This window comes from Mustela nivalis (genome assembly GCF_964662115.1).
Source record: "Mustela nivalis genome assembly, chromosome: 4".
Classification (NCBI taxonomy): domain Eukaryota; kingdom Metazoa; phylum Chordata; class Mammalia; order Carnivora; family Mustelidae; genus Mustela; species Mustela nivalis.
This window is the reverse complement of record NC_139023.1, coordinates 12,216,345-12,239,637: the sequence shown is the minus strand read 5'-3', so window position 1 is coordinate 12,239,637 and position 23,293 is coordinate 12,216,345.

Here is a 23,293-nt window from a genome sequence, read left to right as displayed (position 1 = left end):
TTGCCATCTTTAGAGAAGGAAGAGGGGCTGGAAGTGGAGTTAATAATTGGTCATGTCTATGTGAGGAAGCCTCCATAAAATCCTAATAGTGTGGGGTTCAGAAAGCTTCCAGGCCAGTAAAAACCACATGGGAGAGTGATAAACCCCAACTCCATGGGGATAGAAGCTCCTGTGCTCAGATATTCTCACACCTCATCCTACATATCTCTTCTCCTGTTTATACCCTTTATCATATCATTTAATAAACTGGTAAACATAAGGAAGTTTTTCTCTGAGTTCTGTGAACCGTGCTAGTCAATTAATCAAACCCAAGAAGCTGCTGTTGGGACCTCTAATCCATAGTGGGTCGGTTAGAAACATAAATAATAACCGGGGCTTGCAACCAGTATCTGAAAGGGTGGGTAGTTTGGTGGGGGCGGGGGGCAATCTTATGGGACTGAGCCCTTAGCCTCTGGGATCTAATGCTGTCTCCACATAGAGAGTGTCAAAATTGAGTTAAATTGTAAGACACTTAGCTGGTAGTGGGAACTCCACACATTTGGTTATCAGGAGTATCAGAAGTGAATTGTTCTTTGTGAATAATAAAGGAGACTCATACAAAAGAAACACACAATAGGGAAGAAATGGAATTTTCCTTACATATGGGGGGAAAAATCCCTGAGGTTTTCCCTCTGGAGAGTATGTACAAGACTGAGGAGATATTTTAGTGGCTAGCACTGGAAGCCGCAAACACCACGCTTGCTCATTGTCCATAAACTAGTCACTTGGCCCCAGACTGATGATGACAAGAGTGGCTGGGAAATGTAAGCTTCCTGTGTGCTTAGTAAAACGAAAAAGTATTGTTCAGCATGTAGCTGATGGATCTTTGCCACACTATGATAGGGAGAAAAAGCCCAGGCTTAGAGCAGTTATATTTGATACGAACTCTTAGTTCTTACTAAATATTTGGTCTCAACCAAGTTAATTATTGTCTCTAATCTTTGTTTCCTAATAGGTAAACACTATTCATAAAACCTATCTTTCTAAGGTTATAGAGATGCATAATTCAATTCTATATGCTGTTGGTCAGGGTTATCAATACAAGAAACAGAAGCCACCTCTAATTTAGGCAAAAAAGTAATTTATTGAAAAGATTTTATGTAACTAGGAGAACTGCCAGGAAAGCTAGAGAACCACATTCTGACATGTGGAAAGTACCAAGAATACTAGGCAATAGACCACAACTGAGACCGTGGACCTCGGGCCACGAGAGTACTGTTCCCATCACTGGTGAATGTTGGATGCCACCACTTGCACAACCACCCACCGCTGGCACTGGACTCCGTTGGCCACACTAGTTCTATTTCCACCAGTGCCACGGAACAGGTGGTTGCCCATGTGCTGCTGCCACGATCACAGTCGGTTCTTCACCACTCCTGTGCAAAGTTATGTGGGTGCAGCTAATCAGTGGAGCCCAGATCATGTTCCTGTGCCCTTGCTGAAAGGAAGATGGGGTATAGAGTACATGGGCTTTAGGGCTTCTGTCAAAGCGGCCCATGGTGAAGAATTCCATAAGTATAAAAAGGGAATTTGCACTTGGCGCAAAGAGAACAACAAAAGACAAATATTTACTTCAATTAGTGAGTTATATCTGGAATTTCTGGGTTCAAGGGACAAAAGTCAATGTAATAGTTCCTGCCTCTAAAAAGCTGTATATGAAAGTATTTTATGAATTGGAAAGCCCTCAGAAATTGAATATCTTGATGTTATTATAATAATTTTAATGTCTAGATTATACTAATAGATTCTGGAGATATTTTACAGACTTCTGTTTATTTAGACTCATGCATAGCCTTAAAAATAAACATAGTGTTGTTTTCTGGGTGTGCGCATTTAATCTCTTTAAAAGATAGTCCCTTATAAATCTCGTATTGTTTCTTTTTTTCCCTTACTCGCCATGATATTTGAAGATTTGCCTAGCTATATTTTAATATAGAACATCAATTCTGAGTGCTGCATATAACTTAATTATATGTCTATCTCTCATTTCACTTCCCATTCCTTCCCTGATAGACATCTAGGCTTCCTCCATTCTTATTACCACAAACGGTGCTGTAAACAGTCTTCGTAGTGACAAGTACAAGAGACCTGGTATAAAACTGTTACAGCATGTAGAGTGTATAAGTATGGCTAATTTACCAAGTACTGCCAGGTTGTGCTCTGGAATAATTGTACTAGTTTACTCTCCCTAAAGCTGTATGGGCGGTTTCTTATTTCCTAAGATCCTCAACACAAGTTAATATTATCAGACTTTCCTTTAAAAAAAAATAATAATAATTAATTAATTTATTTGGCAGAGAGAGAGACACAGAGAGAGGGAACACAAGCAGGGAGAGTCGGAGAGGGAGAAGCAGGCTTTCCACCAAGTGGGGAGACCAATGTGGGGCTCAATTCAGGACCCTGGGATGATGACCTGAGCTGAAGGCGGATGCTTAACTACAAACCACTGAGGTACCCCTTATCAGACTTTCTAATTAACATTCCAGTTTGCATTCTTTGTAATCAGTCGTAAGGGCAAATAACTCTTCAGTTGCTTATTAGCCATTTGGGTTTTCCCGTTCATTTTTTTATCTTCTGTTTCGACAGTAGAAGGCAAACTTTATGGGTGCTGCTATTGATTTGAATCTTCCTTCCTTTCCTGATCAGTTTGATCAAAAACTGTTTAAATTAACCTTTAAAAGAAAAACAAACTCTGGAGTTTTATAGCAATGTTGGCACATAGATGCTTAATATATATCAAATGAATGATGAATAAAGGAATACAAGACAAATGAGTGTATTTTGCTGGATAGTAAACACCTGCACGGCTCAGTGACACAACACGGTATGCAGACTGGTCTGCTGGAAGCTGTGGCTCTGCTGAGATCTACCAGGCTCGGCTCCAGCCTGCAGTTCAGTTGAGGTCTGTGAAGAGAGGAAACTATCCTTTGGATTTTAAAAATACTTTTTGCTCAAAAGGTTCCATGTTTTAAATTGCCTTCCTTTAAAAAATGAAGGAGAAAATATGGTACAGAACATTTACAACCCAGGAAGCCTAACAAAACACCTTGCAAGCTGACTTGCCAGGAAAATATCTTGCATAAGATCATATTTGATTATTTTCTCTTCTTTATTATAACTTAATATCCCCTACTTATAAAGTCTGACTTCCAATAGAAAGAAGACTCTCCAATATGCCAAATTGTTTTACTACAGACCATCTTAATCCCTCTGGAATAAAACAGCTACCCAAAGTGGGTCTTAAAAAAAAGGAAACAAGCAAAGCATGCTTCAGAAATTTGTGTGAAAGTCATCAGATATAAAGGCATATTGCTACTCTGCCAGCATACATGACCGTACCAGTTGTTAACATTTTGATGCAAGTCCGTGTCCATTGGTAGATCAACTCTACTCCTGAGCCCCTCCCCACTGCCTCTCCACTGGCCCAGCCTGTCCCAGGTATATTCATAATCCCCATGGGGAAAACACAGCCAAAGCCTCCCGAAACTTCCCCTGGCACTTTAGCTGGCGTCTGCTCTGATCAGTCAGTGCCCCATGCCCTGCTACACATTCCTCGAGTAAGTATACACATATACATATGACACATGTGACACACATGCTTACTCTTTGAAATCTCTGGGGGAAAGAAAGCAGTGCAGTCTTGTTTTCCCCAAAGCTATTTGTATTAAAGATGCCTCCAGCAGTTTCTGTTCCAAACACAAGGCAAAGCTTTGCTTCTTCCATACTCTCCGCTCCCAGTTACCTTCTGAATTCATTCCTTTTCTTGATCAAACACTTTCTCCCACAGTGTTTTCATATATCCTGGTGTGTCAGCCTTCTGAGGCCTTGTATACCTTACAATAACTTATTCAGCCTTATATGTAATTAATTAGAAAACAAATTCTAGCTTCTAGTTTCTCTTATTTTAACACTTCCTCTGTCTCTTCCCATATGGATCCTTATATTATTCTTTAATCTTTCAAAATTCGTAAGTCACTATGTCTTAACCTTTCTCTGGTTTTTAGTACAACTTTGTACCTTTGTTCCAAATTTCTTCTGGCAATGATCACTGACCTGGTATTACAGCTTACAAATTTGTCTTTCAAGTGTATTTGATCTGATAAACAATATCCCCAAAACAGCAAGAAGGTATAGCTGATACTGTTCTTACTGTATTATTTCATCTAGTAGACTTTTCATATTCAGTATCTCCAACTGGTGCTTTTCCTGATTCATGTTTCCAGTTTTTTCCCTTTAGTTCTCTAATATTATTTTTTAATTCTTTTTAAAAATCCTTGTTGGTTCTGGTCCATTCATTTGGTTTCCTCTTTTAAAGATTTTTCAGTTTGCTTACTTTCTTTTCATAGTATTTTTATAACTCCTTTATTATTTTTTTCCCATGTCTCTTAGGATCTAGAGTACTATGTAAATGATTTAAAACCAGATAGCATGGACACTAACTAATCCTAATAGAATGCTGAACATACTGGAATAGATAGATGCCCATGTAACTACCTGATACAGGCACTTTGCTGAATGACAGCCCAATCTGGGACTATCAGCAATCTTTGCTGTTTATACATACCAGCATATCCTGAATAATATCTCTAAAATGCGAAGTTTCTTATATCAAAAGTCTCTGCCCAGTGACCCAATTCTGATGTTGAGCTGTTATAACCTCGTTGGCAAACATTTTTTGAAATCTTCTCCCTGAAACAATTGAAATATAATTCACATTTTATTATGAACAATATGATTTTTAAGATTATAAAATGTTTAAGATGTTTCAAGTTAAAATAAGATATGTTCAAGAAAAGCCCGCAGTCACAAATATTCTGTTTCTCTTCCAGGGGTATTCTTTTTATTTCCAAATTAGATGACCTGACACAATATCAAATTATAACCATGGATTATTTTACATAGAGTTTCTAAATCAAAATGTATCAAAACAGTGATGAGCTTTATTTGATACCACAGTACTCACTGTTCTCTTTTAAAATATTTGGCTCTGACATTCGAGTGTCAGAATCTCTCTTCCTAGGAACTTGCTTTCAATTAGCCTATCTTGCCACTAGATGGAGAGTGATGACCGTCTAGGGTCTTGTAACCAGTCAGCCTTTAAGGTAGCTGGTTAAGGGTAATGCATATGTTTGGGGCCTTGCGTTCATCTAGCAAAAGATTAATATTCTAGTTTCAAAGGTGAATTTAGAAAAGTTTTTTCCCTTCTAAATCACTAAATACAAATAAAACAAGACTTCTTTTTAATTCCTCCTCTAAATTTCCCTATATTTATTTGGGGGAAAGGGGGGGAGAATTGTTAGCTGCAGGAATAGTAAATAAGTAAGTAATCCATTAATCAGCGCGTGCATCCTTTAATCCCTTAACATATCAGTCTAGATGCTGAACATGCTGCCTGCTGGAAGAAAAAGTCGTGGGAGCTGTAATGCCAACAGGCTGAGTGTTCCCCAGAATTCATTGAGCCACATTAATCAGGAAAGGATAAAGATTCCATCAGCAGGTTCCAGCAGATGAAATGGCGGCTGTCTGTTTCAACCTTTCAAACCTCCCTGAACCAAAGAGCTCTTTCTTCAGAGCTTCTCTCCTTCCAGGGCTCCTACTGTGAGTGGCAAGACATTCAGAGCTGGATCCAGGCATGGGTAACCCACAGACTATACTGATAGATATTTAGACACTTACAATTCACATCTAGCATTTGCACCCAAAATTGAAGTAACTGCCTCCTAATCATGTTACATAATCTTACTTTTAAGTTAAAGCCTACAGGCTTGGTTAAGTTTAATTTTAGAGACAGTAAAAGAAGAAAGTTTCCTTAATGCTTGTTTGAAAGACATACTCTCTGTCTACCAATACAGGGCTGTAGTGAGAGGCCACTAGATCTTAATGTTACTTACTTAACTAGCAATAAATATGTGAGGAGAAACAAAACAAATGTTATATTTCTCATCATTTGAGATAAAGAATGAATGCATTATTGAAAACTACTGGGGGACTTGGTAAAGACTTGACTGTAATTCACCTATGGTAAGAATTAAAATGTTCAAACTCACTAACAAAAAAAATTCTTAGGGTTTTTCTTGTTGTTTGTATGTGTGTGCGCGCGCGCGCGCGCGTGTGTGTGTGTGTGTGTGTGTGTGGTGTGTTTTAAGTAAACTCTACTCCCAACATGAGGCTCCAATTCATGACCTCAAGATCAAGAGCCACAGGCTCCATCGACCGAGCCAGCCAGATGCCCTTAAAATTTTTAGTTTCTTTTTTCATATAAAATATTTTATTTATTGGGACGCCTGGGTGGCTCAGTGGGTTGGGCCTCTGCCTTCGGCTCAGGTCATGATTTCAGGGTCCTGGGATCGAGCCCTGCATCGGGCTCTCTGCTCAGGGGAGCCTGCCTTCCGGTCCCTCTTTGCCTGCCTCTCTGCCTACTTGTGATCTCTCTCTCCCTCTGTCAAATAAATAAATAAAATCTAAAAAAAAATGTATATATAAAAAAATATATTTTATTTATTTATTTGCCAGAGAGGAAGAGAGTGTGCACAAGTAGAGGCCCACAGAAGGAGAAGCAGACTCCATACTGAGCAGGGAGCCCGACATGGGGTTTGATCCTAGGACCCTGAGATCATGACCTGCGCTGAAATCAAGAGTCAGACACTGAATCAACTGAGCCACAACACCCTGTGTTATTTTCCTTTTTATAAAAATACAAATGTGGGGGTACCTGCTTGGCTTTAGTTAAGCCCTCAGGCTCCCTGCTCAGCACCTGCACCACCCCCACCACACCTCCGCCACGCTGTGCATGCAATATTGGGTGCCTGTGCATGCTCTCTCTCTCTCTCTCTCTCTCTCAAATAAATAAATAAATCTTTAAAAAAAGAAAAGTACAAATGCATTAATCATGATTGACAATATAGAACAAAGATGGCTGTAAAAAACATAAACTCTTTTAAGTTTCCAAGAGGGCGATTTTGCAATAATTATAAAAAACTTGAACAGAATTCATATTGTTTGACTCAGAGATTTCACTTATAGGAATTATAGGAATTCAATTTATAGGAATTGTACTTATAGGAATATAGGATTTCATTTATAGGAATTTAATTATTTATCATGGGGAAAATATGTATCAATCTAGTATCAAAATTCAAAGAATGATTAAATAAGTTATGATTCAATGCTCTACTTCCATCTCAACCTATTTCTAATAACCTTTTTGTGCCTTAGGGGTTGGAAGGTAAAAACTACATTTACCAGATGCCTTCGCTGTTAAGGCGGTAGATGGGTATGTGTCACCCCCCACCCCCACCACCATTTAGCGACATGGGGTCATGGAGGGAGAACTCACAGCAGTGGCTGGTTTTGGTGCTGCAAACCCAATGGTGCCTGAATTGTCCTGTTTGGTCACCACCCTGTGGTTTGATGACATCGTAGGGGCAGTGCCTGCCTCCAGAATGCGGAATTAGCAGGCGAGTGGAAGTTATCAGAAGTTCACTTAGTTCCAGCCATTCCAAAGAATTTAAGCCATCGAATACCCAGTAATAAATTTGTGCTTAAACTAGGTAGGACAGTCTTCAAGTGCAGCCCATAGCTAATAACTCATTTCATAATATGACACATCAGTTCCAAAATCACATTGTGTCAGGACCATTGAACTCACAGTGGTCAAGAAAGAACTCTTGAGACATTTTACACTACAATTTAGTATATTTAAGTAACACTGGGACCACAGACCAGATCCGTGGGTAGAAAGGGCTGTACTTTTGCTTTATGAAGCTGGTATTTATATAATTAGCGTTCAAGGGGGAGGGAACATGCAGGGAATATTAGATCATAAGTGTTTGCTTCAAATTTCTACTTGTAAAACTTTCACAAGATTTTTCTGGTGTTTGTCATTCATTCACCTGCATGTGAGCTATCAGTGAGATGTACAGACAGTCATGTGACCCTTTAAGAATGTAGCAACCAGCACGTATTTGATCCTTATCAGAATTATGCAGGCTATCTGTTAGCCTTCTGGGCTAAAGGTGAACATTTTTCTGCTTCTGTCCTTCACCAACATTGTCAAAATTAAGACTTGATGATATACAAAGTAAATTTCTAACTTTTTTTTTTACTGGGTCAACTTATTTTCCACTGATTTATAATGTATGCATCATTACTTAATGCCAAAAACTATTTTCTTAAAGGGCCTCTATGTCTTTAAGAGCAAACACTTAAATACATGTAATAAGTTTAATCTGGTTGTAGGGGAAATTACAAATGATTTTTTAACTCAAAGCACTAAAAAGATTTCTTTTCTGCTGTTCACCTTAAGCCACAATTGTTCTACCCAGTTTCCTTCAAAAGCATTTGTTTTTAGGAGTAATGCAGTTAATTATTTAGCCTGTCCTTCAATATTCAAACAAATTTGGCTCAAACTCACATAAATGGCGTAAGTCTTGCATATCTCCTGTTTCTAATTTTTCAGCTAATTCTTGAGAAGAGATGGAAGGCGGGAGGGTGGCTTCATTTTGTTTTATTTTGTTTTGATTTCTGGATGGTTTATCGAGTGGTCTTCTGCTTGTTGTCTTCATTCTTTATGAGAGCGCAGAAATGTCTCTCCCTCTGTTATGAATTACACTACTTCCCTTACCTGTGTCAAATTAACTAAAAAGAGGCCATTAGACTGAGGAGGCTTTAAATGCCCTTTCGGTCCACATAAAGCAAACCAAACCTTAAGCTTGTAAATGCCTCAATGTTATTACATCAAAAGCTAAATGCAACCAACCACAAACAGCTAACTAGACTTTAAACTATAGCCAATCAATAATTTCCTTCCTTGCTTCAGTTTTTTCTTTATTAAACATCTCTCCCCAGTTCCTAACTACTTCTGATTTGGCACTACCCAATTTGCATTGATTTTTGCTCAGATAAACTCAAAATTTTTAATATGCCTCGACTAATCTTTTTAATAACAGATGGAAGAAGCAAAGTCGATTTTAGTTTTAAATATGTTTTCTACTTCCTTTCTATAAGATGACTCTGTCATCATAGTTGCGTTTGAAAAACTTATAACTTAAGACCACACCAGTATGTTCTGCATATGTTTGTAGACATGTTTGGTTTAAAGACTATAGACTGTAGATCAAAGCTAAAGTCAATCATTCAGAGGAAAGACTATAAGAGAATTTCTAAAAAATGCCACTTTTTATTTTTTTCTTCAACCTCTAGAACTGACTGGAGTTAAGAGCTGTCGTATGAGTCCCCCTGTTACCCCACCTGGTCTTCCCAGGCTACCATGACTAGGAGGCAGTTTGGTACACAGTCTCCCGGGGGATTCAAGATTGGTTAGTTCTGGGTTCAAGTTTGAATTCTCCTACATTAACTGCATTACTCCTAATTTGTTTGGTGAAATAAGTTAACTTGATATTTCAGTGTTTTCATCCTTAAAAGTGGGGATTATGAGAATGCCTTCCTCATAAGGTTATTATGCAGATTCCATGAGAAAATGCATGCAATTAAATTTTAGCATTTAAAAGTCTAAGGTCCTGGGGTTGGGAAATTGACCCGAACTGGATTTACAGTCCTTACAATCCTGATTCTTCTTTTAAATCCTTATCTCTGCTAATACATCTTTTGGATGCTTGTCAAGAACAGATATTATTTCCTTCTCTGAGCTAAGTATAATTTTGATTCTTTTAAAACAAGCAATGAGAAGAAAATTTCAGAGCAGCCATAATGGTAGAATATGTTACATAGGGATTAAATAAGTAAATGCATGGAAAGTGTAAAATAAACTAATAGTAACAAAATAAATCTTTGCCTATTTCTAGATAATAGAAGCAGTCAGAACTCTTCTCTCTCTTTTTTTTTTTTAATTTTTAATTAATTTTTTATTTTTTATAAACATATATTTTTATCCCCCGGGGTACAGGTCTGTGAATCACCAGGTTTACACACTTCACAGCACTCAACTAGTTAAGTATCTAGTCATGCCGCAAAAGCTTGACCTGCAAATTGTGGGGAAATCTTCATGTCCTACTTCTCTTCCCTCAAAAACAAAACAAACAAACAAACAAACAAACAAAAAACAAGGCACTGCAAAACTGCCACCAGTAATAACTGCAAGAACAATACTCCCAGTGGTGCATTTAGCCCAGGTTATGATCCCAGGGTCCTGGAGTTGAGCCTGGCATTGGCATCGAGCTTCTTGCTCAGTGGAGAGCTGGTTTCTCTGTCTCCCTCTGTTGCTCCCACTGCTTGTGGGCTCTCTCTCTCTGGCACATAAATAAAATCTTAAAAAACAAATAAATTTTAAAAACCCACCACCACCAATAATACTAATAATAACGTCCTTCTTTTGAGCATGTACTGCAGTATGCCAGATACTACATGTGCTTTTAATTGCTAAACTTGCCCAGTTACTTTCTGAGCTAGGAATTTTGATCTACACATACCCTCAGACATTAAGACACCCAGTAGGAAGAGGTTAATTTGGCCAATAGCTCCTAAATGGCAGAACCTAGATTAGAAGAGAAGGTGTTTCCAGGCTGATTTCTCCTAAAGAGAAATAAAAATTTGCAGGGTTGGGCTGCCCACAAACCAAATCACTAGATGCATGGAAAGTGACAGACTTATTTTAAAATGTAAATCCACTCATGCTATTCTTTTGAATCATTTCAAATGCCAGTTAAAAGGGCAGATTACCAGGCCAAGATCAAGCCCCTGAATGTGATCTCTAGGATTAAGACTAGGAATCTGAATTTTCAATAAATTTTTCTTTGGACTTTATGCACAATATAAGATTCGACTTTAAAAATCAAGATCAGATCAAGAGGATGAAGTTCAAACTTTTTATTTTGGCACAAAAACCAGTATCTTGAGCAGTGCCTAGCACAAAATACATGTTCAATAAATACTTGTGGTGGGAAAAAAAAACAAGGATTCAGGAGGGGGAGGAGAGGGTTAGGTAGGTCTGGCTGCTTAAATATTAGGTAACATTAAGGCTTAAGACAGAGACGGAGAATAGACTAGTTACCCTACAGATACTCTGCACATATTAATTCCAGTCCACTTTCTGCTTTGTTATTCTTTCTCCAAAAGTTTGCGTAGCCTTTGAAAAACAAATGAAATGATTAATGGTCAAATTAACTATTTTACTTTTCATTTTTTTAAAGATTTTATTTATTTGAGAGAAAGAGAGAGAAAGTGAGAGAGAGAGAGAGAGAGAGGACAAATGGGTGGAGCCCAAATGGGGCAGATAGAGGGAGAAGCAGACTTCCACGGAGCAGGGAGCCTGATGCCAACCGGATCCCAGGACCCTGGGATCATGACCTGAACCAAAGGCAGACGTTTAACCAACAGAGCCACCCAGGTGCCTGTTAACCATTTCACTTTTTAATGCCTTTCATTCTTTCCCTCTTTTTATTACACCATTCTCTGCTTACACTGGCATGTGAACTGGTTTAACTGGTCACATCAGTTTGGATGGAAGCATTAATTTACAGGAGCACAGCTTGCATTGAGGTCCTTCATATCCATGCACAGCCGTACATGAACAGAAGTAGTGGCTGCACATCTGTATTCCAGTTAGCCCACAGCATCTTTTTAGATGTTCCTGGAAATTTGGCCTCAACGTTGCTTCAGAAAGACTGGTACAATTTAAATCCAAACTTACCCAAGTAAAAAGTCTCCTAATGATGTGTTTTTTTTTTTTTTTTTTTAAGATTTTGATTATTATTTATTTGACAGACAGAGATCACAAGTAGGCAGAGAGGCAGGCAGGGAGAGAGGGGGAAGCAGGCTCCCCACTGAGCAGAGAGTCCAATGCGGGGCTTGATCCCAGGACCCCGGGATCATGACCTGAGCCGAAAGCAGAGGCTTTAACCCACTGAGCCACCCAGGTGCCCCCTAATGATGGTTTTTGAAGAGCAGTTTTAGACTCACAGTAGAATTGATAAAAAGGTACAGAGATTGGAACTTGTTCTTATTCCTACTTCATTCTCCTTAGCTGTGGCTAGATGATTACTATAACATTATACAAAAACAACTAACAATAGCTGTGGATCTGAGGGGCAGTTAAGGGCAGTAGAATGTTGGAGCAGTCAAAATGACCTACAAGAGCCAATTATTCAATTTTCAGAAATTCTGGAAGCTGGTTGTTAAACATAGGAGTTATTAAAAATTAGATTTATATAAAGTGATAGTTAAGTATATTAAAAACAAAAGTAATAAATTTCAAAACTGATCAATTCCTAATTTTTTCAACTAAAATTTAATATCTATGTTCTTGAGTTTATCTACATTTATATCTATTACATCTGAAGAGTGGAAATAATATATGTTACTGCATAGTTCTCAACTCTGTATTCAGTAATGTGATGTCACATTTGTAGATTGAAATAAGTCATGGTGTGAATATTTACATCAGAAAAATTGGCAAACACTACAAAGACGTTTCGGGAGGGTTGTTTGTTAAATATATACCAGCTCACCACTGGTTAAATGAGTCAAAATATCCTTTACTATTTATGTCTTCTACTGTCCTAGAAGATAAATTTCCTCCGAACTGGCTATAACACCATTGATTCTAATACAATGGTTTCTTCTATGATTTTTGATATTCTAATCAGGTTATTAAAAAAACTGAGTATGGACCCTGGTTAGCATGATTTGAATTTAATTGTTTATGAATCTTCAAAGACACCCACAATCCAAATGTATTCTTTATGGTAGAATCCATTCTCCAAATGATTGACTTCCAACATTTTTCTAATCTTCTCATCAGTGGCAGTAAAGGATAGAGGGTAAGAGCACAGATCCTAGAATCAGAAAAGGCAGATTCAGACTCTAGTTCTGTAATATGCTGGCCATGAGCTTCTATCTAGCAATCAGTAAAATAAAGGTTAAATGAGAGAGTGCACATAAAGCACTTTTTATAGTGCTTCGCACCTAATCATTACTCAGTAGATTTTGAATTGTCATCTGAGGACATTATTGTTCATGTATCGGTTGCCTTCATCTCTAGTTTCCCTAACTCTCCCAACACACATGTACATGTGTAAAACTTACCCGTGTATTACCCATAGCTTCAGTATGCTGGGCCTGTACTCAATTTAGATTTTCAAGTTAGAATCTCATTTACTGAAAAAAGAAAGCATTTTTTATTTTGTTTTCATGTTTGCATTCAACAAATAATGGTTGAACAGTTCCCAGTGTGGTATTATGGGAGAAGAAAGCTGCAGATAGCATAAGGATCATACATTTTCCAAAAGATTTAAAAAGTTGGTTACCATTTATTTTCATGAACACTTTATAGAGAACTGTACCATTTTGGCACTCAAATTACATGCATCCCAATTTTGATTCAAAAAGTAAGGTGGTGGTTTTAAGGCTAAATTACTGATGACTGAAAAGTGACTATGCGTTTGGATAGCCACGTTTACAAGTAGCCACAGGAGAGGAGCAAGCTTCACTGGACCACAGAGCAGGCTGTGGTCACTTGAGGCACACTGGGTGATATCTCAAAAAAAAAAAAAAAGTAAAACTACTAAGTTGTTTGCTTTTATATAAGATATACATACTTAAAGAACATTGATTAAAATTAAATAAGAGAAAAGTAGAAAGAACATGTAACAGTTAGGAAGCATGCTGGATTCCTTATACAGAGCACAGAGATACCCAATACACACAGAGTTTTTGTGTGTGTCACACAAGTGACACACACACACAAGTGACACACACGCAAAATAAATAAATAAATATCAACAACTAGAACATAATGTAGGATACAAAAAATAGGTCTGATTGTTTCACAGGTTTTATCGACTTAAACACATCCCTAACATATACCTCTCAGAAGTGGGAATTACTTTTTTTCTTCTCCTAGAACTGGCCCTAGAACCCAGAACTAACTGGGGAGTTAGGGTTGATTTGTTTGTTTTTTTTTTTTACTTTGACTACTTTTTATGCCTCAAGCAGCATTTTGGTCATCTATCTTGACCCTGTGGATAATTATTTTTTATTCATGGCTTCTGACTTATCTGTTTCTCTCTGTTTCTGCCTACTTTACTGTCTTCTCTTAATTGAGATATAAATGACATATAACATTATATTAGTTGTAGGTATAGAACATGATGATTTGATATATGTATATATTGTGAAATGATTACCATAATAAATTTAGTTAACATCCATTACCACACATAGTTACAAATTTTGTCCTTGTGATGAGAGCTTTTAAGCTTTACTCTCTCAGCAATTTTTTAAAATGCAATACAATATTATTAAATATAGTCACCATGATGTATATTACATCCCCAGGGCTTATCTTCTTACTGGAAGTTTGTACCTTTTAATCACTTATCCTTATTTTGCCCACCTTCCCACTCTTCGCAGGGCTTGAACTCATGACCCAGAGATCAAGACCTGAACTGAGATCAAGAGTCAGACACTTAACTCACTGAGACACCCAGGTGCCCATAGTTCCACTTTTTTTTTTAGATCCAACATATAAATGTTATCATAATGTATTTGTCTTTCTCTGTCTGACTTATTTTATTTTAATTAGCATAATATCCCAAAGGTCCACTATGTTGTAAACAGCAGGATTTTCTTCTTTAAGCTGGGTAATAGTCCACTCTGTACACACACACATGCACATGCACACACATACGCACATCATATTTTTTATTCATTCATTAATCCATGGACACTTGTTGTTTTTCTACCTTGGCTATTATAAATAATGATGCAGTGAATATGGCAGTGCAGATATTTCTTCAAAATAGTGTTTCTATTTTCTTAAGATAAATACCTAGAAGTGGGATTTCTGGATCATATGGTAATATTAATTTAATTTTTATTTTTCATACTGTTTTCCATGGTGGCTGCACCAGTTTGCATTCCCACCAACAGTGCACGGGGGTTCCCTTTTCTCTGCATCTACCCAACACTTACTTCTTTCTTTTTGACACATTGTCATATACCTATTGGCTATTTGTACATCTTCTTTTGGAAAAATGTCTGTTCATAACCTCTGCCTATTTTTAACTGGATTGAGCTTTCTTTATCTTTATTTTAATTTTTTAAAAGATTTTCATTATTTGTCAGAGAGGGAGACAGAGTGAGAGCAAAAGCAGGGAGAGCAGCAGGCAGAGGGAGAAGCAGGATCCAAGCTAAGCAAGAAGCCGCATGTGGGACTCAATTCCAGGATCCTGAGATCATGACCTGAGCTTAACCAGCTGAGCCACCCAGGCTCCCAAGGGCTGGGTTTTCTTTCCTTCTGTCCCTCCCTCCTTCTCTTCTTTTCTTTTTGTTTCTTCTTTCTTTTCTGCTCTTGAGTTGTATGGGTTTTTACAAAAATAGATTTTGAGGGCGCCTGGGTGGCTCAGTGGGTTAAGCCGCTGCCTTCGGTTCAGGTCATGATCTCAGGGTCCTGGGATCGAGTCCCACATCAGGCTCTCTGCTCAGCAGGGGGGTAGCCTGCTTTCCTCCCTCTCTCTCTGCCTGCCTCTCTGCCTACTTGTGATCTCTCTCTGTCAAATAAATAAATAAAATCTTTAAAAAATATATATATATATTGAATGTTATATATATATATAATTCATATATAATATGAATATATATATATATATTTTGAATGTTAACTCCTTATCAGATATATGGTTTCTCCATTCCACAGGTCACCTTTTCATTTCACTGAAAGTTTTCTTTACTGTACAAGTTTTTAGTTTGATGCAGTTCCACTTGTTTTTGTTGTTGCCAAATCCAAAAAGTCATTGCCGAGACGAATGTCAAGGAGCTTACTCCTATGTTTTCTTCTGGGAGTTTTTTGGTTTGGGCCTTACATTTGCCTCTTTAATCCATTTTGAGTTGATTTTTGTGTGTGATGTAAGATAGGTGCCCAGTTCCATTCTTTGGCATGTGGCAGTTTCATTCTTTGCCAGTTTTCCTAGCACCATATAATAGAGACAGTATCATTTTCCTGGTTTTTTGTTGTTGTTGTTTTATTTTTGTTTCTTCTTTAAAGGTAACAAATGCTTATTCAGAAATGGATAAGTAATAAAAAGTCTCCTTTTTTATTGCCTCTTCCTCTCCTTTCAAAAAAAAGAGACATGTAGGGAGTGTAGGAGAGCGAGAGGTAGAGAGGGACACAAGGGTGACTCTATTCTCTTCTCCACATCCCATGATGACAGCTTGCTGAGCAGAGGAGAAAAAGAGGCTTCAGCCCCCAATGTATCATATGGCTATCCAGAGGACAAAGTCCAGATGGCCAGGCAGCTGCAACTGGACTTAATGAAACTGTGATAACCAGAGCAGCCTGCATGGGGATAGGATGGGGAGCGAAGCAAACCATGCAGGCAGTGTATTCACTGTCCCTCCATGAAACAGAACCCAAGCAGTGATCCAATAGCCCGATACCTGAGAGACCAGGTCTGAGTGTTTTGTGGGTGCTCTCTTTGGCCAAGACATGAAAAGGGTCGGAAGAATGTCTTCCAGCTGTTAAAGAGAACTGAATTTGTACCTATTTTAAAGGGGAAGAAGGGAACAAAAGGAGCTTTTTATTTATTTATTTTAAGATTTTTATTTATTTATTTGACAGAGGGAGAGAGATTACAAGTAGGCACAGAGGCAGGCAGAGAGAGAGGGAAGTGGGTTCCCTGCTGAGCAGAGAGCCCGATTCGGGGCTCGATCCCAGGACCCATCATGACCTGAGCCAAAGGCTTCACCCACTGAGCCACCCAGGTGACCCCGAAAGGAGCTTTAAAAAAAAAAAATAGAGTACCATCAGGCACATTCCTTAGCTTTCCCAGAGCTGGGCAACCTCAGAGTGGGAAGACTGAGCTGGGAGCTAACCCTGGGTCTTTACTGCCTCAGAGAATTAATTCTGTTTCCAAGTTTTTCTTCTTTGCTGGGCTAGCGCAAGCAGGCCATGAGAGGCTCTTAGTACCTCAAGTCCCTTTTACTTTGAGGCTTGTGCCTTTCGTAGCACTTGCTGCTGGTTTTGTAGAGCTCCCTGAATCCTGCTCCCCAGCTTCCTCCAGCTCTGCCAGCCTGGATTCCCATTAGAGCCCCAACAAAGAAGCAGGAGACTGAGAAGGACACTGGAGTAAGGACACTGGTATTCTGGGGCTGTCCTCTGTTTCTACACACATCTCCAAACACACTCTTTGGAGCATTTGGGCTTCAACATAGGAGTTTGGGGGAACACAGTTCTATCCATAGCACTACACTAGGCTAGAATGAGCAAATTAAGGGGGGGGATTATCAGAATCCAGATAGGATAGCGGTATAGTGTCGACTGCTAGGAACGGGGCCATAGATAGAGGGACAGAGCCAGCCTCTGGTAACACTACAGAGAGGGAATTGTGAAAATCAACAGTTAACCCTCACTTTCCTCCTACTTTCAGATCTGCTTGTGCTTCCCATTGTTTGAACTCAACCAAAGCCATGGAAGGGAACCAACTGGGTCGTGTATATGCATCAGCTTTCTAAGGTTCGGAGCAGGGTGGAGTGTGTGAACAGTAAATGGGCCAAGGCAACCAGGCATTTATAGCACGTTTGTATACCAAGATGCTATCAAGAGAAGGAACAGAGGAGGGAAAAAAGCAAAAAACCCTAAAAGACTAAGCATTTACGTAAAAGAAATTCACCTACTCAGTAAAATAAAGATAACAATCATTTCTCATGGGGTTGGTAGATGGATTAAGTGAGGTAAAATATAGCCAGCATTCGGGGATTGTTAGATGGATTAAATTAGATAAAATATAGCCAGAATTCAAAACATTCAGATTGACTAAGTGAGTTAAAATATAGCCGGCATTCAGAGTACTTACACAGAATCAGCACTCAGTAAATGGCAGTTACTGATATTATTGAGAAGCCAGAATTCTTTAATATCCTAGGAGTAGATAATTATTTCTTAAAAGCTGTGCAAAACTCTGTTTTTTTAAATACTTATATTTTGAAAATCTGTTTCCTACTTTGAGAATTAAACCAATATAATTTTTGTTAAAGGAGGCAAGGCTGCCTTCTGCGGTACACAAAAAACTAAAGGAAACTTGATATCTTGATGCAGAAGAAAAGGTTAAGTACCTGGTTCAAATCAGAAGATTAATACATTTCTGAATGTAAGAATACTTGGTAATATTTAAACAGGTAATATTTAAAATATTTTATTGACTTTTTCAATTTTAAAAGTTACTTGTTGTTATATTAAATATTTAACTCCCAAGCTGGGAGTGCTGTTTAAGTGAGATAATATATGTGAAAGAGAAGCTCTAAGTAAATGTGCCAAATGATATTGTTAAGACTACATAATATGCTCAATTGTGCAAGTAGGAACTCAGTTTAACATCAAGTACTCTGCTACATTATACTCAACAGTTCAGCAATATTTACTGCAGTATAGTTAATGTGCTCCTTCCTCATTCTTTGGCAGTTCTGGAAAAGTTTCAAGCAATTTGTTACCAGAAAGGACCTAGTCTTCCTAGGAACCAGACATGAATTCAGTCCGATTCCAGAAGGTGGTGCAGAATACATATTTAAATATGTTTAATGATTACCATCAAGGCATTTTTTTTAAGATTTTATTTATTTATTTGACAGAGAGAGATCACAAGTAGGCAGAGAGGCAGGCAGAGAGAGAGGAGGAAAGCAGGCTCCCCCCCTGCTGAGCAGAGAGCCCGATATGGGGCTCGATCCCAGGACCCTGAGATCATGACCTGAGCCGAAGGCAGAGGCTTACCCCACTGAGCCACACAGATGCCCCACCATCAAGGCATTTTTAAATCCTTATAAAACTAAATCCTTATAAAAACTTCAGATGGGTTGAGGACATTCCCTCTCTAACCTCTTGTGTTATTTTATAAAACGATCTCATCCTTAGGAGGCATGAACTGCCTCATTCAGTTACTGCTTAGCTCTGATAGGATAATCATGGGTTGAGATCACCTCATTTTTTTTTTTTTGGCTGTTTCTCTTGCTTTTTCTTTAAAATTATTAAAGAAAATCTCATATATATTTTTAAGAAAGTGAAGAGGAGAGTATGTCTGTCCATGTAGGCGTCACCCATTTTCAACTCATAAGCAGATGTGTTTCATAGCTAACCCTCACCTATAACTCCTGCCTTACCTATTTTATTTTGAAGAAAATCCTATAGACTGTTTCATTTCATCTGAAAATATTTTAGTATGTGTCGTGAAATTATAAGAATCATTTTTTAAATATAACTTACAACTAAAAATAATCAATAGCAAGTTTTAAAAATCATCAGATATTCAGATTTGAAGTCTGTTGATAGGTATATGTGAGAATGAGTATGTGTTTGTGTCTGTACTCATGTATTCAAATCAGTATCTAAATAAGGTCCAAGGTACTAGTTTTGTAGAGCTGCTATAACAAAGTACAGCAGTTGATTTAAAGCAATAGAAATTTATTCTCATAGTTCTGGAGGCTAGAAGTCTGAAATCAAGGAGTGGACAGGGTCATGCTTCTTCTGAAACCTATAGCAGAGAATTTTTCTTTGGCTCTCTTAGCTTCTGGCTTTTGCCTGTTATCCTTGGAGTTCTTTGGCTATTTCACCCAATCCCTGTCTCTGTTGTCACAAGTTTCCTTGTGTGTCTCTATCACTATGTCTCTTTTTCTCTTGTAAGAACAGCAATCATATTGGGTTAAGGGCACACCCTACTTCACTATTACCTCATCTTAATGAATTACATATGAAACAACCCTTTATCCAAATAAGAGTTCATTCTGAGGTACTTCAGATTGGTCTTCAACATATTTTTAAGGGGACACAATTCAACCTGTAACATCCACTGTACTAGAATTGACATATTTTTTACATTTCTCATATGTTTACTTTAAAAAATTTTTTTTATAATTTTTTATTTTTTATAATAAAAATTTTTTTTAAAGATTTTATTTTTCAGAGAGACACAGCGAACAGTGAGAGAGGGAACACTAGCAGGGGAAGTGGGAGAGGGAGAAGCAGGCTTCCTGCTGAGCAAGGAGCCTGATGTGGGGTTTGATCCCAAGACCCTGGGATCATGACCTGAGCTGAAGGCAGTGGCTTAATAGCTGAGCCACCCAGGTGCCCCTCTCATATGTTTACTTTAATGTTTAGATTACTTCTGTAAAGTTTCCTATTGCCTGGATTTTGCTAATGGTATTTGTATGGATTGCTTAAAATATTCACCTGTGCTTTGCCTATTCCCTAAAGCATGATTTTTCAGCATAAGCACTATTGGCATTTGGGTAGGACAGGTTTTTTTTTTTTTTTTTTTTTTTTTTTAGTGGGTAGGGGTGTGTGTGTGGGCAGGGTTTAGTTTTACAGACTTGCATGCCTTTTAGGATGTTTAACAGCATCCCTGGCCTCTACCTACTATGAGCTACTAGTACTTCCTCTGTTGGGCCAACTATAAATTTCTCCAAAAATTGCCTGATGTCCCTTGGGGCAGAATTATCCCTGGTTGAAAACCACTGACAAATGTTTTCCTGGGTTTAGTGTTTTGGCAAGATTATTTCACAGATAATGTTATGTATTTCATTAAGATGCACATAAAATCTGATTGTCTTTCTGATATATAAATTAGGAACCTTTAATAATCATTGCCTTGATCTGTACTTCATCAATAGCTGTAAAATGGCAATGTGCTAGTTTTATCACTGCTCCACCCTGACCATATATTAGCTGAAATACTTCCATAAAGAAACTTTCCTTCATTGACTATTTGCTTGGTAACCCTGAGATACAGTTCTAACTGGAAACCCAAGATCTATGATGATTTTTGTTTACCAGTTTTCAAAATGACTTCTTCCCTAGCATCATCTAAAGAAGATTGATTTTTTTAAACTATTATGGAATTTATGGATTGAAACATAATCCAGTGCAGATTTATCTTTACAGATGCTCAGAATGTCTCATATTTGGTTAGTGGGAGCCACTTTAGTTAGCAACTCTTCTGAGTCATTTTGACAGGATCCTAGCATTCGTTCATCACTGCTTTCTGGTATGACAAGATGTCCTAGGTTCATACTGTATCTTTGCTTTCCCTGTATCAATATTCTTTAAGATTTGGGGCAGAGTCTTCTTTACTCCTCACTCCTACCTCCCCCCCCCCCACCCTCCAGAATCCATGCACTTGATACATAGACACTTCAATCAGTAATATTGGCCAGGGTTAAGGCAACTGAGAGGGGTAATGGAGGCCATGTCTCATCGAAAAATGTTTGGTTAAAAGCATTACAGTTCAACAAAAGCACACAGGCCCTGTGTTGGTTCAAGATCAGTAGGCACCAATTTGCAACCTGTGTTATATATAACCTAGTCCTGACCTGATTTAATGTTGAATAGTGTGAAAAATATGTTTCAGAGACTCCAGATTTTATTGTCTTTCTCTGAGGAGTGCTGATCACTTTGAATTTGTGTATGCTTAGTTTTAAATTTTACAGGCATGAATCTTTAGGGAGCCCTCCATTCCTGTCCTCCAGTGGGTTCAACATCAAAATTCTGCCTCTTTTTAAATCTTGTACTGCTTTTGTTTTAGGCTAGGTCCTGATTAGTCCCTTACTCCTAAGATAGGGCCTGTCCGTCAAATACTACCTCAGTCATTTGCCTTGTCATTATCCGGGCTCCAGCTCACTGGCATTCACCTTAAGTTTTTTTTTTTTCAGTATTTCGACACTTTTTTTTTTCTAAAGATTTTATTTACTTAGTAGAGAGAGAGAGAGAGAGAGACCCCAAGTAGGCAGAGCAGCAGGCTGAGGAAGAATGAGAAGCAGGCTCCTCTCTGAGCAGGGAGCCCGATGTGGGGCTCAATCCCGGACCCTGAGATCATGACCTGAGCCAAAGGCAGCCGCTTAACCCACTGAGCCACCCAGCTGCCCCTTACATTCTTGACCATACCATGGCCTCTTTCTCCCTCAGAGCCTTTGTACGTGCTGTTCTCTGTCTGGAAGACTCTTACCTCTACCTTTTATTAGGTATCGTCTCAACTTCACCTCCTCAACCAGGCCTTTACTCATTTTTGCACTTAAAAAGCTCCCCTCCCCAGCCCTGCCTCACCATAATAACTTCTTACTTGCTTCTTTCATTGAATTCATCATGATCTTTAATTTCTTTACTTATGCCTTATTTCCCCAACTTAATGTAGAAACTAGATCCTATACTAAACGAATTTTTTAACCCCAGAGCCTGTAATAATATTAGGACTGAATAGGAATTTAATAAATACTAGCTGACTGAATTAATAAATGAGTAGAACATTATATAATGCTTTTCTCGATTCAGCCTTTTCTTACCTAACCATTGACTATCAACCTGAACTGAACCATGAGCAGCTTTGCCACCTAGGACCTTTTGTTTTTTCCTGAAAAAGTCCTTCTAGCCACCATCTTTACCCTTTCTCCCTTTCATCGAGACTGATAATAGTCTTTTAGTTCTCAAGTAGCCTTAATTTTTCCTTCTCCAGAAAGCTACCCCCCACCCCATGTCTGAGTGATGTGCCCCTGAAAGTTCCAATTACATTCTAAGTTTACTGGAGGCACTGTTATCAGTTGAGTGGGGGCTGGAGGTAAACTGCCTGGCGTTGAGCCATGTTACTAGTACTCCTGACCTTGGGCACTTTAATTTCATATTACTTCACTTTCCCTTTATGTAAAATAAAGCTAGTAATGAAATCTAACTGGGTTTTTGGAAGATGAAATCAGACTGTATAGCTCAAATACTCAGAACAGTACCTGGCACACAGTAAAAACACACAATTTTCAGCTATTACTATTACACACGAATTTTCTGTTAACTTGTTTCATATATATATATATATATATATTAGATTTTATTTATTTATTTGACAGACAGAGATCACAAGGTGGCAGAGAGGCAGGCAGAGAGAGAGGAAGGGAAGCAGTCTCTCCACGGCGCGGATGCAGGGCTGTATCCCAGGACCCTGGGATCATGACCTGAGCTGAAGGCAGAGGCTTTAACCCACGGAGCCACCCAGGCGCCCCAACTTATTTCATATATTATACTGGAAAAGTCCTTAAAGGAAGAAATACTGTTTGGTTTACTCTTCATTCTAAAGCATCTGATACACAGCTAGGTTTTATATTACCTGTTTTTCTTTCCCCCTTTTCCTGCAGGCCCTCCTTAAACTCTTTCCACTGATTTTAGCTTGGTCTCAACTTGTTAGCCAGCACACTCTAGACTGTCTTCCTTTTATAACAGTGCTACTTTCTTCCCCTTCAAAATCTCCTTCCCTTTTAAACTCAGTTAGGAGGG